The 21,174-nt window shown below is 38.6% G+C and overlaps 1 long non-coding RNA gene across 3 annotated transcripts; it reads left to right on the top strand.

The window, feature by feature from the left end:
* Positions 1-8,060: 8,060 nt before the first annotated feature.
* LOC121909471 lies at positions 8,061-15,337 on the top strand. Of its 3 annotated transcripts, none has more exons than XR_006099456.1 (4): positions 8,061-10,075; positions 10,343-10,512; positions 10,831-11,539; positions 13,192-15,337. It is a non-coding gene; the product is annotated as an uncharacterized LOC121909471 (long non-coding RNA). The 3 variants fall into 3 exon arrangements; XR_006099455.1 differs by having other exon boundaries at positions 10,831-11,554; XR_006099457.1 differs by lacking the exon at positions 10,831-11,539.
* Positions 15,338-21,174: the final 5,837 nt, after the last annotated feature.

Below are 21,174 nucleotides of genomic sequence, written 5' to 3'. Positions count from 1 at the left end.
ACGCTTCTAATTCAAGCCAAAAAGTTTGATTTTGGTCTCATCCATCCACAGAACATTGTTCCAATCACCTTCTGGCTTATCCGTGTGGTCTTGAGTGAACCGTAGACGGCAGCAATGTTCTTTTTGGGGAGAACAGGCTTTTTTCTTTGCAACTCTGCCATGCACACCATTGATGTTCAATGTTCTCCTGATGGTGGACTCATAAATACTGACTGTAGCCACTGCAAGAGAGACCTTTAGTTTCCTAGAAATTACCCTGGGGTCCATTGTGGCCTCCCGGAGTATTACACACCTGGTCTTGGTGTGATTGTGCTGTTTGACCACTCCTGGGGAGGGCAGCAATGGTGTTGGATGTCTTCAATTTGTATATGATCTTCCTGACAGTTGACTGGTGGCGTTAAAACTCTTCAGAAATGGTCTTGTAACCCTTTCCAGCTCGGTGAGCATCAACAACTCTTCTTCTAAGGTCCTCATAAATCTCCTTTGTTTGAGCCATGACACACTTCCACAAACCTGTGTTGTAAAGCTCAGACTTCGATAGTGAAGACGCAGATTCCTCTTCTTTAAGTAAGGCAGGGCCTCCCAGACTCACACTTGATTGTCATCCCATTGACTGAAACACCCAACTCTAATTTCTCCTTCAAATGAACTGATAATCCTAGAGGTTCACATACCATTGCCACACACAAATATGTAACATCGGATCATTTTCCTCAATAAATAAATGAACAAGTGTAAAGTTTTTGTCTCATTTGTTTAACTGATGTCTCTTTATCTAGTTTTAGGACTTGAATGGACATCTGATCACATTTTAGGTCATATTTATGCAGAAATTGAGCAAATTCTAAAGGGTTCACAAACTTTCAAGCAGCACTGTACAGTGATAATTGACTTTTCAGTGTAGGAGACATCAATATGTCCTGCACTGAACAATTGAACTTAACAATATTTGCATATTACAATGCATATACTTGCATATTCTATTTTTGTAGAAAAATCAAATACTAATTATATTCAAAGCAGCAAATCTTAAAATATGCCTAGACTGTAAGCAGATTACTCAGAGAAACCAGGTTATGCAGGTAATCAGAGAAGGTGTTTACACGCACTGTAATAACCTGGTTCTTGTAAATCAGCATACACATGCAGCAGATCAGCTATCCAATTTCTGGTCTACCTCCAACCTTATTTTGGGAGCGTGGCATGCTAATTTTCACTGTATTAGTGATCAACAAACACACACCAAAAAAAGTCAGCAGCATCTTCAGAGTTGGAACAGAAACCTAGGTACCTATATGGAATCCGATTGCTCCAATCCCCTACACCAATTTTGGAATTCAGGTTTCTCATTTACATGACAGTTATGAAATCGTCTTATTGGAGAAAGCTGACTGAAACCCAGTTCCTTAAGTGCATGTAAACCCACTGACTCAGGGTCTGCCCAAGCCTTTTTAGGCTACTATACAGATATGTAACTCTACTCCATCCATAACCCCCATCCTATTACAGGTGTAAAGCAGAAACTGCTTTGGAAAAGCACACACACACACACAGAAAGAAATTAAATATGTAACCACACACCCGCAGAAATTTCAGAAGGGACAATGACTATAAATATCTTACTGTGTTTAACATAATTATAAGTGATAATTGAAAGATCACATCTGTAGTTTACTAATTAGAAATACAATAAGCCGGGTACTGTAAGGAACTATTTAATGTTGTTTTTAATGTGTTTACCTCAAATAAAAATTAAATCAAATTAACTATTCAAATGTACAAATGTACAAAAATAATTAACCTGGCAACCTGTGGAATGCAGTTTTGTTTAAATGGAAAGTAAGAACCATTTAAAATAAGTACAAAAAGTTAAGACATTGTACTTAAATAAATTATCTTTAATTTAACAAAATGACAATGTATGAACAAATGGCTTCACACTTGTTATTTGTAGACTGGAGGCCCTGAGCAGCTTAGTTCAGTTATGCCTCAGGTCAACTATACCTACATCCTGCACATATGGTCATTCCATGCCAAAAGCTATTCAAAATCTCTGCCCTATTAAAGATGAAAGTCTAGATTCACTTAATTTTACCATAAATAGTTTGTGTAGCAAAAGAAAAAACAACTGTAGAAGAAGCCTGAGAGCAAACAGCCTCTTCATGTGCTTACATGCACAACCTGCTTGATGAATATAATCCAGCGGGCTGCACCCTGTGCCCTACAGTCTCTTAATAATTGGAACGATGAGATACTAGAATAGAAAAGCCTCTGCATTCCCTGTCTGCCTTGCTGGTATGAAGTTTTTTTTGGATCGTGCTAAATCTTAATTTGCATGGTCTCCTGTAAAAAAAAACAATATCTTCAGTATAGGTGATGTGTTTATTTTTAGCATCCCTGTTCAGCAGCTTTCCTCCTGTTGTGAATGGTTACTGAATTTCTTCATTTGGTGTATTTTCCCTGTGCAAACATTTACTGAATCCAGACTTGATTGTTTTATCAGAAGACCATTTCAGAGCATGCATACATTCTGGAGAGATATTTATGAAGGTTTTGAACTTAAAGCACCCCTTAAACCTCCTGCTCCTCCTGCCTGTGTACAAACCTCTCATACACAGGCAGGCAGCTGTCACGCGCACAGCGAAAAGATGGTCCAACAAGGCTGATGAGGCTTTGAAGGACTGTTCTCATTCAACTAGGTGGAAGTTTTTTGTGATGCTCATGGGAATGACATTGATAGCCTAACACACTGTATAACAGACTATATCAACTTCTGTGTAGAGAACACTGTACCCACCAGGACTGTACGGTGTTTTTCCAACAACAAACCCTGGATTACTCCTGACATAAAGGCTCTCCTCAAGAAAAAAAGAGGGCCTTTAAGTCAGGAAATAAGGAGGAGCTGAAGAATGTGCAGAGAGCTGAGGAGGAGGGTAAGGGAGGGAAAAAACAGCTACAGGAGGAAGATGGAGGATCAATTGCAGTGGAACAACATCAGGGGAGTCTGGATGGGCCTTAAAACCATATCTGGTTACAAGGAACCCAACTCCCAGCCTGTGGGAGACCAAAAGTGGGTGAATGATCTGACAACTGACCCAGGGCTTTGTGGATTAGTACCAGCAGAACCGCCTCCAGATCAGTGCAGGGAAACCCAAAGAGCTGGTGGTGGACTTATGCAGGTACAAACACTCTCCTCCTGTACCATTGAACATCCAAGGAATGGACATTGAGATGGTGAAATCTTACAAGTACTTGGGTATTTACCTGAATAATAAACTGGACTGGATGGACAACACAAATGCACTGTATAAGAAAGGACAGAGCAGACTCTATCTGCTGAGGAGACTCAGGCCTTTTGGAGTGCAGGAGTTGCTCCTGAGGACCTTTTTTGAATCTATGTTGGCATCAGCCATCCTCTATGGAGTCTTCTGCAGGGGAAGCATCTCAATTGCTGACAGGAAGAGACTTAACAGACTGGTTAGAAGGCCAGCTCTGTCCTGGGATGCCCCCTAAATCCAGTGGAGGTGGTAGAAGAAAGAAGAATGATGGCTAAGCTATCATCCCTGATAGAGAACATGTCCCACTGCATGTAGGACATTCTAGCAGCACTAGGCAGCTCCTTCAGTGACGGTCTGCTTCACTTGTGGTGTGTAAAGGAGAGATACTGCAGGTCTTTCTTTCCTGCTGCCCTCTGACTTTACAATCAACACTGCTCCCAGTAGACTGCACACTACAAAACGGTCAATCTACTCATGCAATATCAATATATACTAAACTGTGCAATACTAAACAGTCAACCGAATGACCAAAAACAAACTGACACACAGAACACTTGAAGGTCTGGGGCTGGTAATCCAGCCCTGTTTGCAATACGGGGATAATGAGACTCTTACACCACTTTTCTAACCAGTATTAACATGTGATTTGTACTGCATTTGGATATCTTTTTTATGGAATGTTTTTAGCTTTCTGTTAGATGGAGAAATGGAGAGAAAGTGGGGGCACAATATGCAATAAAGGTCTTTGGCCTGATTATAAGACAGCTCAAGAGGCTGCGTTGGTGGGGTCCAGTGTAGTTTGAACAAAGCTGAACAGACACTGAGTTTTTATTGATCTTACACATTGTGATTATTCACACTACACATTTTAATTTGCCTGTCTAGACGGCCAGAACCCGTGACTTGAATGCTCATACTGTACATGCTCATGGAACCCCCAGTACGTTTTGTCCATTGACTATTCCAATATATTCAAGTAAGATGGCTAAACAATGTTGATAAAAAGAGAGAAAGGCATCATTACTTTGTACAATTATACTATAATCAAAAAAACAAAAAAGAAAAATCTGGAGCCACAGATGTCTGGAGGATACAGACTGTATCATTGATAAATAGTAAGTAACCCTCCCACTACTGGATTCACCACCAGTTCCAGACATACGTCGGAGCTCTGCTGCACAACCCGTCAAGTCAGAGGACAAGATTCAAGATGAATTTATTATCATTTTACAACACAAGATTGTATAATGAAATGTAGTTTGTAGTCCCTTTATGCTATTCACAAAAACAGAATTTATATAAATGGATTAATAAATAATAAATCATAAAAATGAAACCATTTTTTATATCGGAGTGCAGAGGATGAATTGAGGAGTCTCACAGCCTGAGGAAAGAAGCTGCTCTGTAGTCTGGTGGTACGACAGCAGATACTTCTGTATCTCTTGCCAGACGGCAGCAGGGCTGTGGTTGGGGTGGGTATTGTCTTTTAGTATCCTTTGGGCTCTGTGCAGGCTCCTCACCTCACCAATGTCACTGATGCTCGGTAGATGGGTACCAATGATGTTCTGGGCGGTTTTAATCACCCGCAGCAAAGCCTTGATCAATGCACATCCCATACCAATTTGTGATGTTTCCAGTCAGGATGCTTTCTATTGCTCCTCTGTAAAAGTTAACAGGAACTTGGGACAAGAATTTTGCCTTCTTAAGTTTCCTTAAGAAGTACAGTTGTGTCTGAGCTTTTTTTATTTTTTTACTAGGGTGGAGATGTGTGACGTCCGTGAAAGGCTCTCTGTGATGCTGATACCCAGGAACTTAAAACTGTCCACCTGCTCCACTGATGTCTAAAATCAACAATCAGCTCCTTGGTTTTGTTGAAATTGAGCAGTAGGTTGCTCTCTGCGCACCATTCTGTAAGATTGTTGATTTCCTCCTGATATGAACTCTCATCGTTGTTTGAAATCTGGCCGATGATGGTGGTGTCATCCACAAATGTCACAACGTTCTCTTCATGTCGCGGGATGCAGTCATGCCAGGGAGCTTAAAATTGTCTTTCTTTTCAATTCTGTAGACCAAGTGAGACTTTTTTTTAGTGTTGGGTTTTTGTTTGTTGTTTTGGCCTTGGAGACACTGATGCCTTATTTGCTTCCTTTTCTGCTATGACTTCAGTCAGTTTATCTCTGTTAATCATCCTTTTTTTTTGTCAATAAATGGTATTCCTTGTTACATTTTGAAGGTGTTTCAGCAGCCTTTTCTTGCCTTTTTTTTTTTGGTAAACTAGTTATGTTACTCCTTGTGTTCCCCTAGACATTAGAGGTCTTAACAGGTGTCAGCATGAATAGGAGAGAGCTGAGCACAGGACTAACAACGGAGCCCTCCAGGGCCCCTCAGAGCACTAGAGCAGAGGAGGTGTGACCACCATTCCAAACTGTGTGGTACTCGAGCCCAGACTGCTACGTTTTCCAGTTATATTTAAACTTGAAACATTATTTAGGTGTGGAAAATTCCTGCAGTTAGGACAATATTTATTTGATATATTTCTTTACTTTTTTCCAGCCTTTATCCTTGCCTGTTTAGAGCTGATTGATGAGTTTTTTGAGAATCCTCAGCACCATCCACTTTACGTTATTTTCAAAGAACATGCTGAATATAGGCTAGGTGTGTTGAAAACAGCAGCACTGGTGTGTTTTGTTTCACTGTGTCAAGACGACAGAGAAATTCTTTGCACCTACCTGAGAAATGGAATATAAGTACTTAATGATGATTTATAGTCATGTATTTAGTTAAGGCAGTTTGACTAATTTAGATTTTTTTAAGAGTTGATATAAACTAGGCATAATTGGGTTTCTTTTGGTTTCTATTTTTCTTTTCTTACTTTCTTTACTTTTCTTTTGTGAACACAGATTTGTTTATAAAAATATATTTCATATTTCTTTGTATGATTAAAAAATGAATTCCTTACAGTATATATTGTGGTCTATAGAAATTATTTAGAAGCAATACATGTAATTTTATGATGTATTACTGAATGGTTTAGTACTATGATATATATTCCTACAAAATCGCTTGATGATACACAGGTCATTTAGCTGCACTTAATTGTTGATGCTAATTTAATGATTGTAAAAAAAAAAAAAAAAAACCTAAAGTAACCTTTATGCCTCTCTCTTTCCCTTGGTAGGCCAGCTGTGCGACTTCAGAGTCAATCTGTGTGTGTGTGTGTGTGAGAACCAGAAGCCTGCACTCTGCTCAAGTATGGGCTCTGGCCTGCAACAACAGATAAGCCTCAGACAGCATTTTCAATAGCTCTTCTGGAGCTTTTTCACTATCTCTCTTTAGTGCCAGGTGTCAAGGGATTTTGCACGTATGTTCAACCTGATTTTTAAAATGTTTTTGTTCTGCAAATGTTTCAGGATGAGCAGTCTTTCTGCATAATTAATGTCAAAAAAGGATGGATCAAAAGGATATTAGACATTCTCACTGATTGTTATCATATGTAACAGTTTAACTGTTTAGATGTTACTTAGCTATAATATGTAATTATTCTGCATTAATGTCTAAAATTAAGGTCTAAAAACAACTAGACCTATGTTATATATTTTGTTGAGTTGTGTACTTACATTATCCCAAATGTTTCCAACAATTTTCAAACCCGGAGAAATCAGTAATTTTAATAATCTCTCTACCAAAGAGTATAGTGCACAAGATGCATATGTCGGCGCTGTGTTTGTCCGCTACAATGGTGTCTACCAAAGAGTAACTTACATACATACGAGATAATGCATCGGCGTTGTGGTTGTTCCACAGAAACTGTTATTATTTGACTTCAGTTTTAAGCCACATCTCCCTGATAAATTTTGACCGTTTTTAACTATATAGTTTAGCCGGATGAAGGATTTTAGTCAATGGACGTCTGGATCTTAAGTTATTAGAAATAAACTGGGCAAATGTTGGCAGCATTGGCAGAACAAGTCTTAGCAGCAGCTCAGCTAACAGCCCGTACCGGATGAAGAAACACCGGAGAAACACAGATTTTAAGAAGAAACAGCTTTAATTAGTGTTTTTAGCGATTTTAATCTGCGTGTCTGTTTGTTTTTGGAGAGGAGGAGACCTCTGCAGATAATTCGGCTCCGGGTAGAAACCTGCCCAACGTCTGCATATAAGGTTATAAGAAAAATAAACCGAACAAGTGTTAACAGCTAACAGCTCAGCTAACAGCTCAGCTAACAGCTCAGCTAACAGCTCAGCTAACAGCTCAGCTAACAGCTCAGCTAACAGCTCAGCTAACAGCCCGTACCGGATGTCCGGTGTTCGCCGAACATCGTCGGAGAAACACAGATTTTAAGAAGAAACAGCTTTAATTAGTGTTTTTAGCGATTTTAATCTGCGTGTCTGTTTGTTTTTGGAGAGGAGGAGACCTCTGCAGATAATTCGGCTCCCGGTAGAAACCTGCCGAACGTCTGCATATAACGTTATAAGACAAATAAACCGAACAAGTGTTAACAGCTAACAGCTAAGCTAACAGCCCGTACCGGACGTCCGGTGGTTGCCGAACATCGTCGGAGAAACACTGATTTTATAGGTGAAACTGCTTTATTCAGTGTTTTTACCTGTAATCACCGGGTCCGTTTGTTTTGGAGAAGAGAAGACCTCTGCGGATAATTCGTCTCCCGGTAAAAACATCCTGAACGATGAACACTGGAGTAATCCTCTCCCGGAGACGCTGGTTGTTTAACAATGAAGACAACAACTCCCATGATCCTTTGCTACTTCACACCGTCATCATACTCCGTCTTTTGTTATTGTTTTGATTGAGAGACCCCTAGCGGCTGAAATTACATATTGTACATTTAACAAAACTTGAAATTTTAGTTCTTGAGGGTCAGTAAGTCACCTGTACTATTACACAATTTCAGTTCCCAACATAACTGCAGTTTACAGTGCATTGTGGGAAGCTTAAAATTAGATTAGTTATATAGGTTAGATCCAGATCTAGATGTTCGTAGAATTAAATGAGAAGTATGCATATTTAGGCTGTATGAAAATAAAAAAAAGTAAATAATAAATGTTGCTCATTTTGCATAGTATGATCCTTATAGCTCCAAACCAAATGAGGTGAGTAAAGTTGAAGACTTTGTTCTGTTCTGACTGCTTTTCACTGTCAACTATGAGGTGTTGTCATAAATTTTAGTAGAAGCCACATTCCTTTGAGTTGTTCACTCTCCTCTTTTTTTAATGCACACTAAGTGTCTGAATTTGTCAGAAAATGCTATTAAATGTGTAAATTCTTGACTTGTCTAACCCATGTTAACTTTTATTGTGTTTTAGAACTATTAGTTATTTTTTATATTATGAAATTCAAACTGTGCTTCAAAATTTGTTAATTTTAAGTCACACATATTATTGCATTTGATTTATTAAATATTTACCAGTGTAAGTGTATTATTTAGCCATGGTTTGAAGTTGGAAATGAAGGTTTATTGATTTTAGTCTGTATGTTTATGTGGTTAATCCATATTGCAACGTCAAAGTGTTTTCTCACTGGTTCTCATGATGTGTTAACATTGACGACAGAATGAGTGAGTATTCAATATGCAGGCGCGTAAAATCTTCAAATATTCAAAGTATAGTCTTCAAATATTCAATAGGAATAAAATTATCCCCCTTTTATTTGAGGATCAGTTTTTCTCCCCACATAAAGGAATTAATTAGTAATGCGTTCCCTTGAAAGAGGACCAAGAATCCTTTTTCATTCAAAACACGCCTCCTAGACTATAAAACCTTGACAACTCTGTGTCAGGGCTCTTCTTCTTCTTTTTGGCTTGCTCGCTGGCTTGCTGACCATTTTTGTTTCTTCTGTTTTCTCTCAGCTGTGATGGCTGTCCATGCATTTTGGGCGTTGTCCTTTTTACTCTGACTGAGAGCTGAAAGCTCCAGAAAAAAAGCAAAAGACTGCTAAGATGCCTAAGCCACAAGCCAAGACACACCAGTTGCCATTTGAATAATCTATTATTTTTGTTATCTTCTATTTTTATCATGTAGTTAAATTTTTTTAAAGACTTTTCCAAGGACTCTTCTGATTACCCATTAGTGTAGAGCTCCTTGTATCTAACTCTCCAGCCTGCCGCTGCCCTGAGAATGGGACATCTCCCTGCTGTGGTTGTCCACTACATGGCCTCAGGTAGTGTGAGACTAGATTCATTCTCATGAGAAGCAGTGAACCATAGTTGTTTCACTGAACCTGCTGCAGCCTTCTCATGTGGCTGTTACTCTGGTGACACCAGGATCACTGAGTTTGTTCGCCTTGCTCTGTGCTTTCCAGGAAGTTTGCCCATCATCAAGCCTTTATCACCACTGAAACAGTAGGAAAACCTTCTGTCTCACAGTGGATACAAGAGTTATTCAAAAATTAAATTTTTATTGGCTGTAGTTGGAGTCTAGGTCCCTCATTGCGTTTTTGACTGATAACATTCATTCATTCTGTTGGCAATAACTTGTTAATTTAATTGACCTATTCATCAATGCATTCATTCATCCATTGTGATTACGTATTTTGTTTAGTTTTCCCTCTTCACTCCTATTCCCTGGTAGTTCAATAAATATGTAAGTCATTGTATTTATCTATTCCTGTACAACAGAGATGGAGGTCAATGCATTCACAGTTACATTAAAATAGATATTATAATATTTATTTTATGTATTGTTTTGTGTTTGATCAGAAGAAAAGAGAAGGAAGACTACAAGGCGTATCATTGGCTGTACCAGCGTTTCATTTTTATAGACATAAACTGCAGTGTCAGGTAATATTTTTGGTCCGGCAGTGTAATCATTGTTATTTATATTTATGATCTTGTTAATAGCCTTTTGATGCTGGCATAGCACTATAAGAAAGGATGAAGCTATGGAGACAACAGTAGACTCATTGACAATCTCAAACACCCACAAGTACACACATGCACCAATTTATTCGTTCGCTCCCTACCCTTAGTGCAACACAGTTGTACAATTGCACTGTACGTTGTGAGTGACATATAGATCTACTGTTAGAATGTGTCTGTTATTCACAGATCATGTACAGCACAAGAGGGCTTCAGGGGTTTTGGCTGACAGATGGAAAAAGCATGGAGAAGTTATGATCCTTTCTGAGAAGGTTTGCACAAGTCACAAAAGAGATGACTCCTTCCCATCAGCTTGACCTCGACTTCTTCATTATGGGAGGAGAAAATCAGCTGATTAGGTTTGCCTCCATCTCTGTATTTGCTGAAAAAAATATGCAACCAATGCAGCTTCCAACATTTTCACATGGAATGTTTTTTGAATAACACGTATGTTCTGTTTGGTGATGTGTCATCTGTATACCAAACACAACTTAGGTACAATATATGGAGTTATTATTATAATAAAAGTTCAGGAACAAGACCACGCCCCTCTCTCTCACTAAATTCAATCACCTGCGCCTCACTGATTCAATCATCCATGCATACCTATATATTATTGCATATACTATATATTATATATAAGCGTGTCTAACCCCTTTCTCTCCCGTTCGTCTCAGTTCTCACGCAACCTACAACACACTTGCATCGCAAATGCTTACCTACCGCCCATGCTCCGTGATCCACATTCCTCGGCAACATACCGCCCACGACTAGATCCAGCAATACCAACGTGATATCTCCTTCACCACCACATCCACATGGAACCCTTCTCCTCCAGACACCGCGCTTCTGATCAGCTGGGATCCAGACGCTCCACACGCATCCATGCAATGGCCCACTCGGACGCAGCTCTTTTCCAAGCGATTAACATCTTCAACCGGATGTTTGCTCACCTCCGGCGAGCTCTCAAGGAGACGGTCGTCCCACTCCTACGAAACGATGATAAAGACAAACTTTCCAACTCTATGCAGACTCTACTTCCATCAACTCTCTTGCTGGCAGCTCAAATCCTCCCGCTCTTCCGGATTCATTGTCCGCCGCCGGGCCGACACGCACCGATGATGTCACAACGCCGCCTACTACAACAGAGCGCAGACTTCTTCAGCCCCGGCTGAAGGCCAGGCTGAACTCTGGATACAAATCCCGTTTCGCCGAACCGACAATAAAGCCAGGTTCTTCCTGCTCCTTTCTGCCTCCACTTCCACCACCGCTCCGGACAGCCGCTCACTTCCACCCAACGCCACCCGTACGCTGCACGACAATGACGTCATGATTCTCAGCTTGCAAAGGTTATGCAAGCTGAGAATTTCAGCTATGAAAACATAAGTAAGAATAATGGAGGTAAATATAAGCAAACATTGATTGACCTGCATTATGGTTTACTGAGACAACAAACCCTTGATATCACAACATTGAAAAAAAAAAAAAACGTCATAAGATTGAACTTACATGAGTAGGCTAGCTAGTATTTTTACACCTTCATCTGAAAAGTAGCAGCTAGTGCCTTTTTTTCAGTTTGATGTGGCTATTTTGTAAATAAATTTTATTTAGTATACTACTACTTGGATGTATGGACGTCAACCAGGTGACGCAACCATGACACACATCACTGTTTCAGTGTACAGAGATGACTCATACATAGAAGTACGAGTTAAAATACAATAACTAAATTGACCTCTGAGTCAGTTCAGTTATATCAACATTGACAACTTAGAAAACAACAAACAAGAGCTGGCAGCTAGTGCAGATAGTGAGGGTGATCTTTGATGACATCACTGCATAAAACAGGCTCAACTTTGCAAACCAGTGACTAATCTAATAGATGATGGTAACCTAGTAAAGCCGACCTTAACACTAGTAACGTTACTGTTAAGAATTTGGAACATCCATCGTAAAAGCTAATGTCATGCAGTGCAGTAACATTAGCAGTAAGCTAAGTTAACACTAATGTCAACGCCGATCCATTGCCACTGTAAAACTAGCATTAATGTCATAATTTTAATGTTAATACATGTGTGTAAATACATTTTCTGTACCATAATTGTTTTTTTAATGACAAAATTATGGCAAACTATTTAAACATAGTTTTAGTACTGTTTCCTGCCATGTACTGTGCTTCCTCCCAGTGTGAGTTGAGTTGGACTGAGTCTGTGATGGATGTGGATTCATTTTTATCCTCCTTGCAGTGATCCAGCTTACTGATAGATGGTAACGGCCTACTGAGCCAATTAGGAAGTATGTCAGCTTTGCCTACTTAATTTGCATATTTAGATCACAATGCAGACGAATCAAGATAACAAGAATGCATATTCATACCTGGTGTACATGCAAATGCCACATGATTAGATGTCATTATATAGATAATATACATTATTAAAAATGGAACTGAAAAGCTCAGTATTAGGGCCATTATTGTTTATCTGTGAGGTTTCCAAAATATTTATATATAGACATTTGTTCACAGTGGAAACTGCTTATAGTGATCACGGTTACAGTGATAAACCACTTATCAAAAAGCTCAGGATAGAGTCATTCCTATACAAATGCTGTTTAAATAATTCACTTAATAGTAATCAAGTAGTCTGCTTACAGTGTTCATTTTGAGTCTTTTCATACATGAAAAAATAAGAAAAAGAAATTAAAACTACGGTAATTCTATTTTCTTTTTTTCCCTTACTTCTATGATATGCTCGATTGTAGATTAGCTACAATCACATTTACCAGGTGATGCAATGGTAATTGTTTTAAAAATGCTATGTAGCATGGGATTTTATTGATTATTGATATTTTGATATGAGAATGGATACATGGTTAGTCAATGTGATGTTGCAATTGACAAACCAGTGTCTTATTATTATTATTATTATTTTTTTTTTTGCAGAAATATATTGTGAACATAGTTATTACATATTATATGGAACAAATAGCCATATCACCCAGTTCTGGCATATCATTTCTTCTCATTTGTTTTCTTTCAGGAGATCATCAAGCCCACAATGTGTGCTGACACCACAGAGCCCAGCCCCTCCACCTCAGGCACATCTTCTGTGGCACCCTGTACCTCAACCTCTCCCATGGCTACCCCTAGCCCTCCAACCCCTTCACCCAAAAAGAAGAGGAAGACAATGAAGCTTGATTTAAATATAACTTATCACATAGAAGTATGGGGAAATAACATACAAATACAATTTTCATTGTGGAGAGCCATAAGAATTGTAAATAAACTGCTTACTAGGAACCAACAAATTCACCGTTTGTCAAATTTAAGACTCTAAAATTCAAAGCTTTGGTCGGCTTTAAAATGTTTCAGTTAAAAATGAACTATTACCTGAAAGTATCATAAAGTTGTTTGAAAGGTCAAGCCACGGATGCAGCCTCTGTCTCACTTAGCCTGAAAGGGGTTGTTTTGTGTCTGCTCAATGCCTTTCTCTTCTGATTGGCTAAACTGTTTTCTGAGTGACGCAAGCCCACAGGTCAACCACAGGTAACAGATTGTAGCACACGGAGAGCAGAGGAGAGGAGAGAAACTAGAGCCACCGTAAATCACCTCAAAACAGAGAAGACACTCTCACACTGAGTTGAAATGAAACAAGTGCACATAAACTAGGTAAATAACATAAATAAACATTTTGTTTCTTTCAGGAGGGGCGAGCTGCACCTCCAAGGCAATAGAGGCAAACGCTGAGCATATAGTTGTGAAATCACAACCTTACAGAAGTCCAAATGGCTCATTCAAAGGCTTAGCTTCTGAGTACGGGCTGTGTGCATTTCTGCATGAACTGAGCATTTTGATACTTTCACAGTATTTATTTAAGACCTGGACTTGCTTTATAATCAAAACAGAAATGGAAATCTCCCTTCCTACAATATCTCCCCTTTAAAATGAGAAAAGTTCAATATGATTTGAGAAAATGAGAGCAACATTTGCATGTATGAACTGATTGTGAGGACTAATGCAAAGAAATCACTGTATTTAAGTCAAAGGGGTGAATTTATGGAACAGGTATAGTGAGGAACATTAGCAAAATGTTTAAAAATAATTTACTGAACCAATATAAAAATGAATGATCAGAAAGGAACATTGGCACTCCTTTTTTTGTTCGATGTTTCTTCTTGAAGCCAAATAGGATGTGTTGTATAAAGGGTTGGAACAATATGATGTAGTTTCAGTCTACACCTTTTTCAGACTGTAGGAATCTTTGTCATGTTATTGTGTTGTTTCCAGCTGTGGTATTTGAGTAACTGTATTTTTATGCATGCGCACACACACACACACACACACACACACACACACACACACACATAACCTAATTGTCTCTGTTATTGGTTGCAGGCTGAAATAAATTTCAATTTCAATAATGTATCCTGATACAAATCACATGTTAATGTGACCTTGTTTCCATCAGGTAGAAAGGGATGACCCTTTCTACTCTGACCCTGTCAACATGAACAATCTGAAAATTCATCTGTGATTGCTTTGGTCTTGGACAGCCAGCTCCCAACAGTATTTAGTCTATGAAGCTGATTTAAAAAATACTAAATCAGTTTGTACTTATCTCTCAAATAATATATTATGCAGGTTTTTGTGAGAGCTTCACTTCAGCAACAAAGAAAGTTCTCATGATGACACATCTTGAAAGTCTTTTGGTTAGAATCCCAGCTGTTTTTGACTCTGTTAAAAAGTTAAAACAAGAACAATCTTGACAGCTGTCAAATTTAATTTCTTGAAATGACATTTCTGTAGATGTCAGTGATAAACAAAGATTATTTGGTAGCTTCCAGGGGAATTTTGGTGCTTCAGTTGTGTAAGGAACGTAACATGTACCAGTGGTACTGCAGGCGTCAATCCAGCCCCGGCCCTTTGTCACATGTCATCCACGTCTCTGTTCTGTCCCGCTCCATCATAAACTACCCAACAAAAACAGCAGAAGTACTAGAAAGCAATCTCAATAATGTGCACTTTGACTTGTACAGTGCAGTGAATCAGTGCTAATGCAGGGCTTTTCACTCTGTTTCCTGGACTAATGCCACGACCCTGAGGTCACTGGGAAGTCGTCCAAGTAAATCTCATCTGCACAACTGCTTGTCTTTTTGATTTTCTAATAAACAGACATGCCACCCCCACCCTGTGACACTGGCTTCTTTCACATTTGTGAGGCCAACTGTTCACTGGCTGCCCAGCCCAGTCCAGTCAGATCACCATAATGGTTTGGCTGCAGATGGTGTGGATGTGGCCAGCATGAATTGTTCTCACTGAACTGAGCAAAGTCAGCCCACATATCTGCTTTAGCCAAAAACACTCTGAGCTAATTGATGTGCTAATTTTGATTTCATAGGAGTCAACCCAGTCTCACACCAGTTCATGAAATAGCTTCATGTACATGGACACAAATTTTCCATTTTTTTCGTGACACTTAGCACGACTCTCAAACTCATTTATTGCAGTTGGAAGTATCTTTTGTGCCTGTATCATGTTTTTTTTCTGTCATTCAGGACTCAGGAGCACAGAAGCTGTACTCTTCTTCCTTGTGGGTCTATTGTATTGTGGGTGGTTGACGCGCTCAACTCCTGTTTTGGCTAAAATATCTGATATAAACCAACATCTTTACTTTATTTAACACATATCATCTACATGCAGTGTAATTACTAGTTCAGCTATACTAGATATTTGATATATTTAGTAGATATATCTTTTTACAACCCCAATCCTGAAGAGCTACAACTGTGGTGTAGATTTGTATGAAGCTGCATGGCAAATATTAGTGCTTTTCCTAGAACTGGAAGTTTATACTTAATTGAGAGTACACTGAGCAGTTTAAGGGGATGATAAACACATTTGTGTAATCAGATTTTAAATATCTAATTGTTATATGGGTGAAAGTATTTTTCCCATATTTGACGGTTGTTGACTTTGCTCACATCATAGCTTAGGTCAAGAGCTCTCCATAACAGTTGGTCCCATGTCAAACACAAACACACATAAATGTAATGTTGTGGTGTCACATTCTTTGAATTCATAAATAACCATATATGTTGCCTGCTGAATATGTATAATTACTAATAATAACCTAAAAAAAAAATGAAGAACACTTTTTTTATCTTTTATGAAAAGTGCAAGTTACGAGCAACAGAATGAGTTGATGGGGGAAAATAATATAAATCGTACCACGTGTGCAACTTCCAGACCATTGACCTGTCCCTCCAAAAGTAACTGGCCCATGGGGACATAACTCCGTAACACCCGCCTATATGCTCGCTTTGTGTCAGAACCATAAACTGTATATAAAGATGGATGTCATGACAACTCCCCAGACATGAAGCCAAAACATCTTGATCGCCCCCTGGTGGCTGGCTGCAGTATAGGTTATAAGTCCCGCCCCCTCCATGTCAGTGGATGGGACATGAGCCAAACTAAAAAATCAAAGTACACGTCAAATAAATTTTTCCCAAAGATGGTTTCTGTCATTTCAGGTAGTTCTTATCATGCTAATGTTTGTCCAAGTGCTCATTTTTCTTATAAGTTTGTTTTTATTTGACGAAATAGAAAGGGGGTATTTGATTGACAGCTGTGACAACCGCTCTCAAACCTCCATCAGGCGGCGGAAAGGCTGTGGGGGCGTGTTCCATGGGCCATCTTCCCAACTCTACTGTGGAGACTGTGGCTCCAAACGACGTCACACAAGCAAGATGGCAGCTCCCAGACAGGAGATATTTTGGCTTCACTATTCCATAGCAGTAAGAAGTGGAGATGTGTCGTCCATATTTATATACAGTCAATGGTCAGAACTAAAACTGAAAAATTCAGAACTAAAACTGAAAAATGGAGCAGTAAAACTGAAAAAAGTGACCACAAAAGAAAATCCTGATTAGTGAGAGAAAAGTGGGGAATATCGTTTTATTATAAGTTCTGCTTTTGAGGCCATTCACTTTCAGTTGATTTTTTTTGTGTGATTCTTGGGAGATTTTGTTCAGTTATTATGACACAAATTTAATCTCATATGCCATATGATTTACTGAGTGAGTCACTGACTGGCTGCCACATCTTGGCCAGGTGTCACCACATGTTGCCACTTCCTGTACCTGTCATTTCAAATTAAAAGCCCTTTAGCGTTTCATACACGGTTCAGCCATATACTAGGTTTTGACCTACTCTTATTTAAGACTTTGTTTGGAATTTGTATCTTTAGAATCTGTAATTTCCTGGAACCATTGCTAGTGAAACTTAAGATGAATGGCAGAAATAAGAAAGGACATTAATAAGAGTTCCATTTTACTTTGTATTTAATGATTCTTTGTCCTAACAGAATACTAGAACACTATTTGTATACCTCATATCAGCTGCACATTGAATCGTTCAGTAAGGCTTCTTTAGGCGAGATGTATACACAGGCTTTCACGGGACAATCATTCAGAGAGCAGTGTTTTCACTATCACACATAGAAGGGGATTATCTCGAAAAGAAACAGTGGTAAATAGAACTGTCAAAGGCAAAATATGGGATGCAACTTATCCAGATGGAAATGGTAGTCTGCTTAGTGAAAGTGGTGCAGACTCACCTGAAAATTACTGCTGTTGGGTGTCATGGGGTTGTCTGTTAGTCAATGCATGTCTTATTGAAAGTTGGAGTATTTGTCTTTGGGGAGCTATTCTTGTTCAGGTCAGATGTGCACCACAAGGACACTAAATAAAAATGAGTGTTACTCATCTGTGCTGTTTTTAATCTATTCAGAAATATTCAATACAGTTTTTAGAATCTTAGGGTATTTTCAAACCTAACCTGTTTGGTTCGGTTAAAAAGTCTGGTTTATTTTCCTGTTTATTGCAGCTTGTTAAGACTGGTGTGAATGCTGTCAATCAAACTCTGATGTAGACTGAACAACTGGACTGAGACTCCTCTTTTCAGGTGGTCTCAGTCTAGTTATGAACTATTAACAAAGCAACCTCCATCTGTGTAAGCGATAGACTATACTGATACAAGACCATTTAAGTAACCATGGAAAAATGTAAATGCATGCATACGAACCATGTATTTTATTGTTTAAATCTGAGGACTTCTTGTCTTACAGGAATGTGCAAAATGTTGTCTGAACACCCTCTCAAGGCAAAAATGTTCATACCTGTTTGAAAAGATCACACTAAAGGTGGAGCAGCAAGCTTGCTGTAGTAATCATTTATAAATGGAGATAACAGCACACACTTTGGGACAATCTCCTCAGAGGCATTCCTTCTGTTGCTCTTGATTTTAGTCACAAAAAGTGACAGTAGTTTTTTAAGAGCTAAAAAAGATATTTAGAGAGAAGTTCAGATCATGCTCACTTCTCACCTCTGCACACCTGACTAATCGCTGTGTGAAGTGAATGTGCATGCCAGACTCACAGTCAGTTTAACAAAGTTACAAAAAATGTTGGACACACAAGGGCATAGGTTTGGTTTCAGAAGTCGGGGGGACACACATTATACATAAATATATATCATCTGGCAAATAACCATTTATGATTACACTAGTTATAATGCTTCCCAAAAATGGTAATATACAACTCAAAGGTAGTATTAAACGCAATAAATGTTAATTTCCATCTCTACTACAAAGAATGCAGTTTTTTAGTGCATTATCTTTGATTGATGATCAGTTCTAGCATCTTTTAAGAAAAATCCTCTGTAAATAAAAACTGATTAAATTATTTTTTGACCAGCAACTACCATAGCTTGAGCTGGAGTCAGTGTGGAAGTACCTTAAAGTGCAATGCCACCGACAAGTGCTAGATGCTAGCTCCAATTGACTCCCATTCAAAATATTTTTTTTCAATGAATCAATATGGCCTCAATCTCTAAATTCAGGCCCTTTAATAAGTGTGGTGGTGCTCATTTTGGAAATGATTGCTCCATTAATAAGATTTGAAGACAAATAGTAGCTTTGATGTCTGCCGTGTGGGTGTTGATTGACAGCTATTCAATTCAGTTCAATTCAATTTTATTAAGATAGTGCCAAGTCACAACAAAAGTCATCTTAGGTCACTTTTCAAATAGAGCACGTCTAGACCGTACTCTTTAATTTACAGAGAGACCCAACAATTCCCCCATGAGAAAGCACTTGGCGACAGCGGTAAAGAAAAACTCCCCTTTGATTGACAGTTGGCTCACCTGCTGCTCTCCTTGGCTCTGGGATTTTGTACTGTCACACTAATTCACTAAGTTTAATGTTATTTGATTACGATACCTGCCCTGTTAGTACAATTTAGCTAAAGTAGCTAACATTAGCCCAAGTGTGCAGTACTTGGTGTTCCCAGTAAGTTAGCGTTAGCTTGGGTCTGAGGTAGTGGGGCGTGGGGGAGGTAGGCCTAGTGTCTGGAAGGCTTCCTCACAGGCAGCATACAGTTCTAACAACTTCCACAGAGTATAGGGCAGCATGCATGTTGCCTTATAAGTGAAACACAGGGCAAAAAGCAATTCAGTAAATTAAGTAAAATTTAGTGGAGTAGACACTTGAATTCAGTAAATATGGTAACAACTGAAGGCACTTGAGGGGCATATTAACATTTTGATCAACTCAGCTTCTCCCATCTGGATTTTAGCAGTTATACAGTGAGTTTAGAGGTATTTTAGTAAATGAATCAAACTGAAACTGTAAAAGTGAGGATTTTTAAAAGTGAGGGGGACATGTCCCCCCATCCCCGGTGGAAATTACAACTGGTCCCCCAATTCAGATATCTGAAAAGTATGTTTTTTTTTACTTTTTTGGTAGACCATCTTGAATATTTTTTTTTCCATTTTATCATTCATTTTCATTGAAATAAGTGTGAAGCTGTATTTTTCACCTAATTAGTGTGAATGCTCAGCACTCACGCTATTTTTCTTAAAAGCTTTATTTTATCTTCTTCCGTATATTTTTCAATTTCTAACTACTTCTGCATACTTTCAGCAACAAAAAACATTCAAATAACAAAATGTTCAGCTCTTCAAGGACATTCATACTATTACTGTTCTTCTTTCTAGCATATTCCAGTGATTTTATATAATTTTTTTTTAAATATTAAAATGTATAATCAAAAGTCTACGGGAGGAATGTTTGAATGTTGATATCTTAAAAACTAAAAGTGCTGAAGTATTCAAACTTCAAGGACAGGTGTCCCATGTGGAAACGCCAATAGTACCACCATGTGGTCAGTTATTACATGTTTTACGTTTTGGCTAATAACTCATGAACCATGAGGCAGACCAAAACAATATTTGCACATTATGCTCCTTGCATGATGCTGATAAGATGATGTAAGCCATGCCCATTTGCACCTGGAAAAATGTTCCACCATCACATATTTCATCTAATCCTCATCAAACTTGGTACATACCATATGGTTGGTTGCCAAATTTTTGAAGGCGTGGCCTGATGCATTTAACAGGCCGTAACTCTTCAACGTTAATTTTGATTGCAACCAAATTTGGGAATGTTATACGTACAGCCACACTGCACAAGTGTGTAATATTGATACAATTCTACCCACAGGGGGGTACTACTGTGATATTGTAACATATTTCTACAATTTTGTTGTCTTAAATAAAGTGAAACTTGGTACACAAGTACAGTGAGAATGTATACAGCATATTGAAGCATGGAATTGTGTTATAACTCTGTAGTATTTTGATTTTAGAGTTAAACTTTCACACTGATCACCTATCAATCACAATTTTTCTAGCAAAATCTAAAAACCCACAAACTAGCTCACTCGTTTTTAATTATGCGTCAAATGATTTCTGAATATCGTTCCTGAGCCTATCAAACACTTAAGTGAAGTGATAGGTGATAAGTGATGGAACTGGTATCAGCCATCAACAAACAGTTTTGTGTAAGATTCAGATTACTTATGCTTGCAGGAGGGTTTGGTTGGTTTGGTTAGTTAGTTTGGTGTTACAATGGTCTTCCATCTCAGTTTCTGTCTCTTCTGCCTCCATTTCTTCCTCCTCCT

This window comes from Thunnus maccoyii, chromosome 12, assembly GCF_910596095.1.
Source record: "Thunnus maccoyii chromosome 12, fThuMac1.1, whole genome shotgun sequence".
Taxonomy (NCBI): Eukaryota; Metazoa; Chordata; class Actinopteri; order Scombriformes; family Scombridae; genus Thunnus; species Thunnus maccoyii.
Note: the sequence above shows the minus strand (reverse complement) of the source record. Positions and strands in the feature narration are given on the sequence as shown.